The sequence below is a fragment of the Anser anser genome (assembly GCF_964211835.1).
Source record: "Anser anser genome assembly, chromosome: 4".
NCBI classification, from domain to species: Eukaryota; Metazoa; Chordata; class Aves; order Anseriformes; family Anatidae; genus Anser; species Anser anser.
In genome coordinates, this window is record NC_139724.1 from 73,429,570 (window position 1) to 73,444,538 (window position 14,969).

Below are 14,969 nucleotides of genomic sequence, written 5' to 3' on the forward strand. Positions count from 1 at the left end.
ACAGGTGAGAGAGGTTTGTCAGGGAGGAGTCTGTTAGGGTGAGATAAGTGTAGAGATTAAGGCCTTTTCTGGATAAAATTATGGATGTGGGGATGCTGGCAAGAGATGATTTGGACAAGAGGAACATTTTTAACAGCAGGTACTGTGAAAACATAGAAGACAAGTTTTCTCCTCAACAGTGGGTAATTTTGCCCCAATAAGAAAATGCAGACTCCTCGTATTATGGCTTTGCTGAGAAATGCTATCCTAGACTCCCTACTTTATTTGGCAGATTGGGGATGACAACAGTTTAACAGTTTGTAAGAACTTGTGTAGAGGGTTTGAAATCCTAATAGCCTTTAAGAACTCTCTGTCCTTGGTAACTTGGTTGATTATCTGAGAGTCCTTAAATTATTTTTATGATGTTATAAGGGTGGCAAGATGAGTTTACTGCAAGTCCCTGAGGAAAATGGTGTAGAATGAACTGTGTGGTAGCTTTAAGCCATTTGGGATAACAGCTGTTTTTACTGTGATATTCATGAAATTAGTTTAGGAGACCACACACTACCTATTATGAGGACAGAAGAAATAAACATTAAAAGGCTTGAGCCGCATGTGATATTTTCTCTGTTGGTCAGATTGATCTAAAGATTTTTTAAACTAGTATCCAAATGAAGAGGTATAGATGCTTGTGGTGTGTGAAAAATAAAGTGGGCAGTAAGCAAAGCTTTTAGAATGATTTTTTTTTTCTTTAAATCATATACTTTAAATTCTAAGTTTATTTATTTGAAATTAGTGCTTTTTTTTTTTCTATTTTTTTTTTTTTCCTTTTGAGGATGTGGCAGCAATCTGTCAGTAGGTTAGGCTAGAATATAGGCAGGAAATCCTCTAAGGAAAAGGTGGATAGGAGCATCTGTGGGCTCCATGTTAGACTCACCTGAAATCTCTCCGTGTTCTTTTTCATTGATGGAGCATCAAATAACATCAAGTTAATCTCGTTATGCAATTTTATTCTTTCTAATGGTATTCTGCTGACATAACAAGGTCTGTAAGTGTTATGCATGTGTGAGGAAGAGACCTTTCTAGAGACTGTTGGGTATTTATATACTTCCCTAAAGTGTTCTATCCAGGTAAAACTATCTAACATGTTTAAGAAACTTTTATATATCATACAAGAGTTCTACCCTACCATGAGCGGCTGGTATATGAATCAGATAGAGAGTCATAAAATTTATTCTAGCTGTACTGCTGATTAGGAATCTATAGCTCTCATTTCTTTTCCTAACTCTACCACTTTTATGCTAGATCCATGTTTAGCATTTTTAGGTTGGATGTTAGGAGAATTTTCATCACTGAAGGAGTTGTGTGGCATTGGAATAGGCTGCCCAGGGAAGTGGTTGAATCACCATCCCTGGAGGTCTTCAAGAAACATGTGGATGTAAAACTTAGCATGGTTTAGTGGTGGACGTTAGTACTAGGTTAAAGGTTGGACTAGATGATCTTGGAGGTCTTTTCCAACCTGAATGATTCTATTCTATATGAAATTCCATTCTTTATTTCCCCTCAAATATTTTCTATTTTTATGAAGTGAAAGTTTTATGAATAAACAAAGTAAGCACCTACCTCTGTGAACTGCAGCTGAGCCCATCCAGAAAAGTAAATCAATCATCAGCAAGAATCCTTTCCCTTTAGAATGTGACAAAGGAATAATTCTGATTTCACTGGGGAGCAAAAAAAAAAAAAAAAGGCTTTTTTCCATCCTACCCAGTAATGGCTTGGAAGCTTGCTATTTACATTATAAATACTGTGTAATGAGGTTGTCTTTGTTTGAACAGTTGCACAGTATCTAAGCAAAAAAAAGGTATTGATCTCAGCTGGGGGTGCAATGAAAGTAATAACAATATTAAATAGCCTGAAAGGACTTGATGCAGAAAACCAAATGCTATTATTTATTTGAGCACAGTATTTCAAATTCTCCTAACACCTATGTGAACTTGTAAATATCTTCTTTACATGTAAATGGCCCTACAGAAGACTGCTAGGAGTTGATCTCTGAGGACATTATCATCCTCCTCCCCCTGCCTCTGCCAGAAGCTGTAGAATTTTTATTAGCAGTGTTTCCATTACTCAGCAATGAATGTCTGATCTTTGATCAAACTAATTTGAAGTAGTTGCACTTTGCACTTACAGATAAATCAAATTTATTAGGAAAAAATTATGTATGTGCATACATAGCAAATAAATAGGCACATTAAATAATAAATATTACATTTATACCACTTGTAGTGAAGAAATTTTGATTAGTTGGTGAACATTCTAGAGAAGTAGCAGATTTTTCTTCTCTTCAATATTCAGGGGAAGCCACATCTTCTCCCTCACTTATGCATTTAGAAACTATAAATGCACAGTTACATGAAGTTGCAAGCACTTTTATTTTGTCTTTTTTGTATGTATTTATACATATCATGGACTTGTCCCATTCTAATCTCCTCTATGAGTTTTCTCAAAGACATTCATCTGTGTAAAATGTCAGAAGATAAAAAACATTTTTATAATGTTAGATGAGCTTAATTGGTATATGTTTTGTCTGTTCAATTAAAGGAGGGAAAAAAAAAACACTAAAAACCACACCATGAAAATCTTTGATCTAAATGGAGTTTACAAAAGCATCTCTGAAAATGAAAGCCATATTTCGGGTTTTCAGCTAGAGTAATTCATATAGGGCATGCCACTCCAGGGGGAACATGTCCACATACTTTGGAAGAAAGTTTTTCTAATGGTTGCACAGAATATTCCAGCTCTGTTCAGAATATTTGGAAGGTAGATATTTGGGTTTAAGGTTTTAGTTGGTACTATTTTAGTCAGTACAGGCTTCTTATCAATTCCTCTAGTGTTCTTTACTCTGAATTAACCTCTTGATTTTCAGTATCAGTATAATTAGTCCTAAATTCCTGAAAAATGGAGCACTCTGTGACTCCTGAGCCATAATTTAACCCCAAACTAGGTTTCTGGTGGCAGGTAAACTGTCAGGGTCTGACAAGGACTGATGGACTTGATGATATTTTAGGTCTTTTCCAGTCTAGATGATTCTATGATTGAAAGGCTTGCATGACTGAAATAGCCTAAAGATCTAATAACATAGCTATTCCTATCCTCTCTCCTCCAGAATGATGCCGAGGCACTCTTAGTTACCAGCATGTCCAAACTGAGGTGACTCCCGGAGCTTCAGAGCTTCCTCAGCTACTGTTAATGTTACTATTTTCTAATGACTCTGTAGATGCTTTAGGAGAGGTAATAAAAATCATATTTCAATCTGAGAACATAACTTTTGAGAGGTGAAAAGAGATTTATATTCAAGGTTCTAGTTTAACTGAAAGGTAGACTTCCAGAGCAAGAGTCCTAGATCAGAATTAAAAGATCCATAGCATTCAGGGAACAACAGCTAGGCAGGACATCTGAATTTTGGTGTAGGGTTCCAATTTCCAACATCTAGTGATGAATGTGTTTCTTAATTTATCAGAATCATTATGTAGATGAAACAATATACATTGCTTTGATTTCAGCAGGTGCTTTTGCCCATGTTGTGTCCTTAATTAATTAATGTTCTTGCTCAGCTGGTGAAAAAATACTCTGAAATCTGAATTGGAATTGCATTTATCTTGGAGCTTCTGTGGGGTCATTAAAGTTTGATCTAATCTGGATTCAAGAGCCACCATCTTCTGTGTTCTGCTGCTATGGAATCTGGGCTTCGGGAATGGGCTGCAACCCGCTGATGATGTACAAGAAATTGCACCTTGCTTTGTGCTCATCAGCAGATCCATCACCGTTGAAGGCAAGTAAAAAATCCAAAGAAGACACTTTGTGAGAGTAGAGAAAGTATGTTTAAGGAAAACAACAACAAAGACAGTGAAAACTAGCAGACCCCCCCTTCCAGAGATTTATTACTTTGAAAACAGAAGACTTCTGTGAAAAGTCTGACAGAAGCAGTGTGCATTTCTGAGTCCAGCAGATCACAGGAGGTTAATGGCATCCGTTTTACAAGATACAGACAATTATAGAAATGATTTCTTTGGTTGGTTCTCTTCAGCACAATGTAGTGGTGAGATTCTTCCAGACAGGAGACAGAAACAAAAGCACTTTTCCTAGGAAGTCAAACAACAGAAAGTCTATAATAACTAATATAAAGAGAAATGTAACAGATGGGATTTTTTTGTTATCAAAATGGATCAGGAAAGGACCTGAAAAGTGTATAAAATAATGAATAATCCAGGAAATAAACTTGGAATTTATGTCCTTTGTTATTCCTAACATGAGCGAAGTGATATTGAATGAAGTGGAAAAATAGCACATTTAAAATTGGCAGGATGGAGTGTTTTTTTTTTTTTTTTCTCCATACAGTGTGTGATTTCACTGTGCATCTTAAGGCCAAGAAAGTTGCAAAGGCAAGAACTCAGGGTGAGATGGGGAAGAGATACAGAGCCATCAGCAGCAGTTCAAGGGCTTGTCAGTATTTGCTGCTAACAAATGAAAAAAGGAAAGGAAAGGAAAAAGCAAACAAACAAACAACTGCTACAACAACAAAACAAAGATAAACAATTGTTAGAAGAGGGCTATGCTGTGATTTTATGATTGTGATGCAAACTGTAAGGTACAAGCTTGGCTTAGCTCAGTTTCATGGATGCTGTCAGATTTGTACTACTGATGAAGAGTAATCAGATTTTTCTATTGGCTCTCCAGCTGCTAATGCTGCTGCTCAGTATTTATGTCATGGAAGAATGAATGATCTTTGGCATCAGCCTTAGTGTGAAAACCTATAGATGGCAGGACACCTGCCCGTGCCTGCAGTGGCTGCGATACCAGCGTGCTCATTCACAGGTCCCAGTGCTGCTGTTCACATTGCCCTGAGTAATGCCTGGTTTTGATGAGGTGCCTTAGAAGATGTTTCTTTACAGCATGAGGCAAACTACCACGGTCTGGATATAAGCCAGAGAGTGTGTGTGTGTGGTGGGTTTTGACAATAGTCCGATAATCCATGGGACTTTGTATGCCAGCACTTGCACAGCCAGCTGGGGATTAAGAAGCTGTTCACTGTGGTTCAGAGATCCTCAGCTGTAGATGCTGTGGTTTCTGAGACAGAGTAATACTTTGAACCTTCTCATCCTCTGCCATAGCGAAGAGAACTAACCGCAGTGTTATCAGCTTTTCTTGCTACAGTTGTGTTCTGCAGAACTGCAGTAACACCCAGAAGGGATTTTTTTTTTTTTATACCTCTCACATGAAGAGAAAAAGCCTTTGAAATCCATTTTTTTTTTTTCCTTTCTGTCTCATCCAACTACCACAATGAACAGTCAGATCATAAGACAACACACTTTCGTAAGACACTGCAAAAGGTATTTTATGATGATGTTTATTGAGTGCATTTTCTGAGCACTGCATTAAAGCATCGAGGGGCAAAATCTGCCAAGAACTGTGCACCCTTGCATCTGTTATATGCTTTTAAAAATCACTCTCCAAAAGAATCCCAATCTCGAAGCATGAAGATTTTATTGGCATTTCAATGCTTTGAAGACTGTCTTAAATTATTTTGGGAAGGGGAACAAAAATGTATTGTTTCTCATATTGACCTTCTGTTCTTTAAATTATTCCATTTTGAAGAGAGGATGTTTTTGAGACTGTCCCACCCACGGTGTGAATTTCTCCATCCTGTTAGCCGCACTTACTGGCACTCCAGTGGCACTCCCCTTATGCAGAGCTCCAGTTCTGCTGTAAATTGAGCTTTCTATAATTAATCAAACTGTGTTACTTGGTTCTGTCAGTGGTCAGCCTGGTATATGAATTTCCTGTGATGGACTGGACTCTTTTTGTTATTTTTGAAATGTTATTAGAAGAGCCACCCGTCCTTGGATGCTTGCTCATTCCTTCCTGCAGTAGGACTGGGGAGAGAATCAGAAGAGCAAAAGTCAGAAAAAACTTGGTAGTTGAGATAAAGACAGTTTTAGAAACTGAAGGGAAATAAATATGGAAAAAAACAAGTGATACAAAGACACTTACTCACCACCTCCCACCAGCAGACCAATGCCCAGCCAGAGTCCAAACAATGGCTACTTCGGAAAGGCTAACCCCAGTTTTATTGCTGTTCCATGGCCTGGAGCATCCCTTTGGTCAATTCAGGTCAGCTGTCACCTCTGTCCTCCCCCAGCCTCTTGCTCACCAGCAGCCAACTTGCAGAGGGGATGGAATGAGAACCAGAGAGAGCCTTGACACTGTGCAAAGACTGTTTGACAACAGCTAAAATACTGGGGTGTTATCAGCATGGTTTTAGCCACAAATCCAAACCACACCATATAGGCTGCCTTAAAGAAAATGAACTCCAGATCCATGTGCAAAGACATAAAAGCAGCACAGATTGGTGATAATCACATAAATGCAAATAGGTTTATATATTTCTTGGTTATTGTAGTGCCTTATTTCACCATTGCTTAATGCTGTGCTGGAACTTGGACCGTGCATCAGCAAAACAGGGAAACGAAAACTTCTTTGCATATTTACTTGCTGAGATCAGTGGCATTGGTGCCTTTTTCTCCAGTAAACCCAGATTTCCCTTTGGATTCATAAAGTTCAAATGCAAGTACAGGTCCAGATAGAAAAGATTTGAAGGAATCAAATTCTGTAGACAGTTGTTCAGTGTAAAGTATTAATTGCCTCATTGCGTTTGCAATCTTTGTGAAGTTCTTTAGTTCAGAACAGTCATTAAACTGATGGCAAAAGTCATTAAAGAAATGCTGAATGTATGCATCACCACATCTTGCTTCTGCTTCATAAAACCACTCTGTGGTCAGATACAGACCCCTGGATTTTATTGTAGGAGTTGTGGTAGGTATTTCAGAGTTTTATTTTTGGTCAACAGTGGTGTGATTTATATCAGGTTCTTCAAATGTATGGTGTCTACACCTGATCTAGTAGTAACCCTCAGCTCTTCTCGTTATCAGTAGAAAGTAATAGAAAGCATTCGAGTGATTCGTTTGAGTAATTCTCTGATTGCTTCGAGGTGGGATGAAGGTCCCAGAATTGCTCTGTTGACTACTATAGGGACTCAAGGGACCACGTCACTCATAAACTACTCTACAGGTGGTGAATACTGAATGAGAACAATCCCACCCTGTCTAACTTTAGTGTTCCATACACAACCAACTGTCTTGTCTGAGATTATCTCCTAAATTCCCTCTGTAGGAATGATTCATGGAATGAATTTAGACAGAGATCTCAAAGCGATGTTACTTCCTATGAAGAACCTGTAGACCAACTGTGCATGGATGTCTAGAAAATTTTTGAACAGATCTTGAATTTCAGGTGAGATAAATGCCATTTTTTCCTCAGCTGAAAAGACAACAATTACAAACAATATGTGACTCTGAATTTTGTAAGTATTAAAAATATTTTCTGATTTCAATGTAAGGAAGCACAATCTATTTTGGGGTTAAAATGCAATCTTCTGTCACAGTGTGTCATTATAGTGATTAATTCCTGTTTGAGAATCTGGCCCAAGCATAAATGGCCTCAAACGACATGTGGCTATTTCTGTTTCTTGCTCTGCTTTAGGTTAATACAAGTGCAATTCTAATTTGACTTATGAGACCAGAGAGAACCCATCTTACTCTTTTCCAGAATCCATGTATTTTGGTGGACTGTCTTTTGGGTAACACTCTGTATGAGTAATAAAGGGATGACAATCTAAAGGTATTTCATTAGAGAAATTTCACACAACAGTGAGCATTTTTTCTGAATGCTTTTGAAGATTCTAGTAGACTTGACTACATCAGAAACTGATAAAATGGTTCATTTATCACATTCTTTCATTTATCATAAGTCATTCATTTTAATAGGCTGTTTCTGGTACTGTGTCTGAACTTTGCATAAGTCAAAAATCTTTTTACTTTTGATATAGACAGCACTATTCAGAAGGAAGTTTGAAAAACAGGTGCTTAGGAAAAGAAAAGAGACTAAATAGATGTTCATATTGACAGTTTTTTTATTGTTTGCTGTTCATAATACAATATGCCCTAAAATATAATAGAATGCAATAATGCCTTATAGATAAGAGTGTAAGACAGACTCTAGTGGTGGACACTAGAAACAGATCCCCCATATCCTAGTTATAATGGCAATAGGGATACTATACCATTGCAACCATATCATGTGGTCTTGGGTAAATCATCTCACGAGGTGGTGAATAGAGTCTGGAATATTTTCCCTTTAGTGTCTTCCAGAAGATCTGTCCCTGATCCTTGCCATAAAAGTATGTTTGTAGTTTTGCTACACAATAATAAAAATATTATTCTGTGCTTTACAGATGGAACTGGAATCATACTACAATATGGTTTGGAACACTGAAAGTACAGAGGCACTTGCATACCGCAAACAGTACTTCAGAGTTCAATTTAAAACAGTTATCCTGAGTGACTTGCAGAAGGTAAGTTACAGTACAAAGGCCCTCCTTTGTACTGTACTGCCCTCCTGTAGAACCCAGGTTCTACACCTGAACCAAAAACATGTATTTGTACATTAAATAGGGACTGTATAATCTCTGAGAAGGGGTGTGATATTGGGATGTTTCACTTTTTCCCTGGAGTTAAAGTTTTGACTCCCTTTCCTGTAAATTTTCCCTGGAAGTGGGATAAAATAAGGATCCTGGAGCTAATAAGTGAAACTAGGTGGTTTCTAAGACAGGTAAAAAGATTGTTAGGCACACAGACATACACAGTATAAAAAATAAATTTCATTTATCTATATATAAAAATATATAATACATTTCATATATAAAATATTGTTTTGAGCTATCAAGGGTATCATACAAAAATGACAAGATTTTTGATTTACAGTGATGAAAATACCTCTCTGCAGTTGCTTTGATGTAACGGGTTGAAATGTGATTTCTGATTATTGAAAGGATTTTTACTTGGGAAACAGATTTTAAATTAAATTGACCTTACCTACTAATGCTTTAAAGCTTTAAAGTTCCATCTGTCTGATAAAGATTTTTACATTATTCAAGGTCTACTCCATTAATTAATATGAATTTTACTGTGGGGTTTGAACAAGAAACACTTTGAAATTTTCTTTTTAGAAAGTAGATGGAGCCTTTAAGTCTTGTATTACTTTATCCTTACATTATGCACAGCAAAACGGGAGCTTCAGTCTTATTTACTATAGTGGCATGTTTAACAATATGATCACAGAGCCGGATTCATCTGGCATATTTTTATGAACTGCCTGAGCACTAGAACAGACTGCATGCAGAAAAGTTTGAGAAGCCCAGCCGTTTCCATCTGTACTGGCATTGCTACTTAAAGCTGCAAGACGTGCCTAAGAAAATTCCAGAACAAAAGGAGGGTGCCGACAGGAGATTGTGTTCAATGCTGGGACTTTGATGTGAACATTGCAATGGATTCAGCCTGGGAAAACACTGCCCTGGACTCACTGGACCCAGGCCAGATTGACAGCTGCAGTTATCAAGGAACTGGGTATGAGGGGGAGATGAAACTCTTGAACAAGGTTCTCAGCACCATATGTTTTGGGACTGCTCGAGGCTTTAGGCTTTATGTAACAAAGCAATTCAATGACAAAATGCAATTTAACCATATTTTTTCCTTTTCTTGTTCACTGGAAAGGACTGAGCTGTTTCAGGACATATTCTCAGTGATCACTGAGGGTGGATTCCCTAGTCACTGCTAATTACTAGGCTCTTAATTTGCTAGCACTAGGACTACCTGTCAGGCCTCCAACATTATTGAATTACATCCTGTCCAAAGACAATTAGCTACTCTTGAAATGATCTGCTGCAGTTTCTGGAAAATGTGGGCATGCTTTTTGTTTATTGAGTTGAGGAATATTTTTTTCCAGTCTCTCCAAATTCTGTGCAGTCAACTCAAAGAGATTTATTTCATTTTGGACTAGTCATTGTTGTTTTGGAGGAAGGTTTTGCTGCCTTTTTTTTTTGTGTCCTTTCCTTCACAAGCAATCTATACACATGATTCTGTTACCTAAGCTTGTTCAAAATGTACCAGTAAACCTCTCTGCATGCAATCCACTTGCTGTGTATTGTTAAGATTATAGCCAGCTTAACTGTTTTGTGATTCATGCCTGTCCATTTAAATTCTCCCTGATATACACAGAAATATACTGAACAAGGGAGGGTGGTACCTTAATAGTACATAGCAGGACAGGAGGCACCCATCCCCGGCTGCAGGCAGAGAGATTAGAAGAGATTGTTCTGCTATTGCTTCATTTATACAGACTAGTGTCCTCACAGAAGGAGTGGGCGAGCACAAGATTGCTTTCATTGCACATGAGCTATAGCAATGGTTGGAGGAGGGGATCTGGCTAATAGTATGCTATGTCCAAGTCCAGATGAGATTTTTTTTTTTGGATTTACCTGTCCTTTTTGTGCCTGAAAAAGGAAAATGTGGGGGGTGTTGCTTCTGACTTATTTCTCCTTGGATAGAAAAACTAGAGACATATATATCAGACTAAAATACAATAATCAAAATCATATTGACCTGTCCACATTTGGAGTCCTCTAAATCACCATAAGACTACTTTACTTTGCTCCAAAAATCACAAGCATCAGTAAAAGTGTCCAATAGTTAGCTATGACTAAAGAAGAAAAATGTATTTATTTTTATTTTTGAAGGCTCATAGAAAGAGGCTCTACAAAATCTTTTTGAAGAAGCTGTTGCTGCCAGGTTGTCCTCCCTGCAGTGTTGGCAGCTGAGAATGTGTGCCTTTCACTTGAGGATAAGCCCTTCAGAAAGAGCATAAACTGCCAGTGGAAATGGGTTTGTACTAAAATGCTGGACTACGTGTTGGACTGGCTGAAGCCCAGTTCTGTCTTACCTTTTGTTGCCTGCGTACAGAAGCTTTATTTTCCAGCAATCAGTCCCAGCCATTCCACATCAGTGCCAACAGTTTTCTTAGCCTATGTGGCTCAGGGCTCTTGGACATCCCACCAAGACAAAGGGAGGGGAGCTCAGTGCTATAGAATCCCAGGGGAAGGTGGGCTCTACTTGACAATTCCCCTATACAAAAGACATCATCAAAAAGATGATGTCTACCATTTGATTCCTGAGTATTCTGCAGATCAGGAGTTTCATTTCTTGGGCTGGTATTTTAAAATCAATGAATGTCAAACACTTATGATTGCAATTCTGTAGTATTAATATAAAATTTAGGAGCTATTATATAATTCAAACTATTCACTGTGATTTTGAATCAGTATTTCTCAGGCTAAGTAGTGTGTTCCTATTTTTTTTTTCTGACCTATTTTTCCATGAAAGCTGGAACATTTAGAGATTAATGTTAGCACAGTAACAGTGTCACTTAACCTCCTATCTCATTCAGAAATTACAATGATGTTGGTGCATTCATTGATTTCTCAGAGTCTCTTCTGTTGGAATTCTGTAATTGCTGGATATTTCAATTAAAGCTTGGAGGATGCTTGTGGGAGTTGTAGTGCTTTATGGCTATGTATGTTCTGCTCTTGCTTTTCATTTTAGCAGTAATAATTGAAATAGCTTGGAGTTCAACATCTGGTGAATCCTAATTCTGCATGCTATACATTGGGCTTATAAGATGAAAATGAATGTAGGTAGGAATGCTGGGTCAGTTGATGGTTTTCTGCAGGACAAATCCATTGCACAAATCAAAGGGGAGTTTAGATCCATGTCTTAAAGCAGATATTTATCTCAAACATTAAAAGCCTAAGGACTTTAATTCACAAGTTCTGGCTTGACTCCACTGCAGCTTTTCCATGGTGGTCTAACATTGTCTGTGAGTTATACCCAAAGTAATAGCATTGAGCAGTCTTCAAAATTCGCCTCTGGCTATGTTCTCTGAAATGCTGCCTGGTCCTGCAAAAGAGCTAATCCAGAGTGCTCCGATATGGATTGCCATAAAGCTGAACTGTGTCAAAATTAATGAGGAAACTTAAACTAATCAGATTCTCTTGTAATAGGACAGAGTGTTATGTAAAATATTGCAGATTTTAAGGCCAGAAAAGAGGGTAGTCATAATTTCTATTGACCCAGAGTATTAAAAGTCAGGGTTTTCTCCTCTGGCATTTCTTCACTACATCCAAGAGTTTAATGTGTAATTAAGAGTGAATTGTTTTTAAAGGGTATACAGACTTGACTGAAGGAGTCAAGATACTTTTGATTTGCTTCCTTCTTTTTCCTTACAACTATTTCCAATGGCTGATTATTTGCATATATTTTAAAATTACTTCTGTTAATTAATTAAACTTTGCTTGCTGAAAGTGTGGGACCATTTTCCTGGCTGTTCTGAAAAGCCTGGTGTGATTCTTAGAAATCCTGAGCAGAATTTATTTTTTCCTATTAAATAAATAAATAAAAAAAAATCAGTAGAAATACAAGTATTTCTAAATTTTAAATCTTTAGTAAAAATATCTTTAATGCAAGGAAGCGTTTAGTTTTTACCACACAGGGAGCTACACAAATGTGATAAGCAGGCACGGATTGACAGATGCTAGTGGCTTGGGAAATATCTTTTGGCTAGAAAAATTAGTTTTATCTCTTTCTTTTTCTACAGTTAGACCTACCTGGACTACACAACAATGAAATTTAACTGAGATCATTTTCTTTTTCATGAAACATCTGCAGAAACACTCAATTCCAACCTGATAGAAAAATTCTGTTTAGTGTTACTCCATTTTAAATCTGTTGTGGGCAGGATGGTTGTCTGAATGAAAGTAAGAATAAAATTTGTATAGCAGAATATTTGTTACCAAAGATTATACATACACAAAAAAAGAACAGAACCTGACTTTCTGATAGGAAGTAAGGCTAGGAATTGTAAAACACACTTTTGCTTACACAATTTGTTGGTTAGAGGGTGAAATAACAGTAAATGGGTGAAGCATTTGAAGTCATTTTTTTCTGAGTGTGATGTGTCTTTAAGAGCATGGAAAGATGTAGTCAGAAAAGGCAAAACACACAATTTCACAAAGCTAACTCTCCTGTTTCTTAAAACCAGGTTATTCTTATTAATTTTCATGTAACTAAACTGTGTTATATCATCTCAGGATTAGGCCATATAGGTATGAATAAGTAGGGAAAATATTAATTTCAAGTAGATGTCAGTTGTTGATTTTAATATTTTTCTCCTAAGCAAGTCAAACAAACACAATACCAAGTCTTGATGAAAATGTGTAACCGATCCTTTTATTTTTCCCCTGCTTTAAAGTTAGAAACTGAAAATGCAACTCACTAAAAAATGCTGTGTATATGTATTATATATGTATATATACATATAATTTTTATTTTTTACTGCTCCTTTACTGTGAGTAACTTTTAAGTACACATTAATTTTGAAGAATATATAGCGTAAACTGGGGTTAGGTTTGTAAAGGTACTCCCAACGTCATTTGAACTCATCAAATGGAATGAATTGGAGAGGAGTCCAGAGTTGTGTCTCTATTCATTATTTTATAGCACCAAACACTTTGGGAGGCTTTTAAGAGCCTGGATATCTATCCATAGTGCTACCATAATGCAAGTAATTTGAAAAAAAAACACACACAAAAAAAACCAAAAACACTACAAAGTAGCACATAAGAAACCTTTATCACAGATGGCACTTAGGCTACTTTTCAAAGATTATTTTATCCATAGTCTATCCTGTTCTTTAAAAAACAGACCAGAGTGGGAACAATTGTAGATTGTAGATATTAAGAGATGATGATTCCATTTTGTAATAAAAAGGCAAAGAGACAAGAATTTAATCAGGTTCAGTTTTATTCACAATAAGATTACTATCATATACTGCTGTGCTGCTAACAATTTTAACAGAGTAGCTATCTTTCATCATTTCAGCATTCATGAGCTCATATTGTATTTTCAGTTGTTTGTTATTTAAACTGTATAAATGCCTGTAACAAATGTTTTATAGACACAAGAAACTGCTTTTTGTAGTGGAATATGCACTGCTCGCTCCAAGGATAAAACTGCACGGTGCTCAGTAAGCAATTTTCTGCTTCATTATTAATTGACTACATTTCCTTCCTTACTTTATAACTTAATGTCAGGGTAGGATTTTAAATCTCCCTTCAGACTGTTAAATAAAGAGTGGGATTTGCTAAAACCCAGTGGCATAACTGGATCTGTGAAAACAATAACTGAAAGCAAATAAGGAGGAGAAGAAAGAATGTTCTGCTGAAGGAAGAATAATGGGAAATATGCATTGATGTTAATTTGTAGTGATACTAATGAAAATGTACTATATGTTGTATAATAAAGAATACGACGTTTAGTAATCTACACAAAAAAGAATATAAGACTTACTAAGAGAAAATAGGAATGATAGCAGAAAAAGAAAAATGAATTATTCTTGTTAAGATGGTACAAAATCTGAAGGCAAGAGTTTCTTGTATGACATGGATCAACATGGGAAAAGCAGCTGTAATGAAAGCTGAAACTTTAAACCTTACAGGTGCATATCAAAAATGGAGCATATTGGAGCAGACAGCTCAAGTGTGGCAGGGGCCTGATTATAATGAATAATGCATCAGGGGTATGAATACCTCCCGCTTAAAGCCTATGTTATTACAGAACAAAATTGTAGCAAATGGGTGTGGAATTCTTTGAAAGAATGAATTAAAGAACTTCTTAAATGCAGGACCTGCCAGGGAGTGTTCCAGTGAAACAAGGAATGCTCTTTCAGTAGCCTTTGGGTTATATGTTGCTTTTTTGTCACAGGGAAAGAAATCAAGATACGGTCCACTGGGCTCTTGCTCTTTTCCTATGCTGCTTTCAAGTGCTTGCTTCAAAACCCTTCACAATGCTTGCTATCTATATTCATGCTTTGAATTTGTGCCCCATATTGAACTTTCTTTTCCCCTTGATGGTTACTGGAAGTAGCACCAGGAGACTTCACTTTGGAGTGTGGGAGTCTGCTTGCAAGTCAGCTACATTGTTCTA

The 14,969-nt window shown here is 36.9% G+C and overlaps 1 long non-coding RNA gene across 1 annotated transcript; it reads left to right on the forward strand.

The window, feature by feature from the left end:
- LOC310898563 lies at positions 1-14,519 on the forward strand. Its single transcript, XR_014583430.1, has 4 exons — positions 1-139; positions 7,210-7,329; positions 8,330-8,449; positions 9,158-14,519. It is a non-coding gene; the product is annotated as an uncharacterized lncRNA (long non-coding RNA).
- The last annotated feature ends 450 nt before the right edge of the window (positions 14,520-14,969 follow it).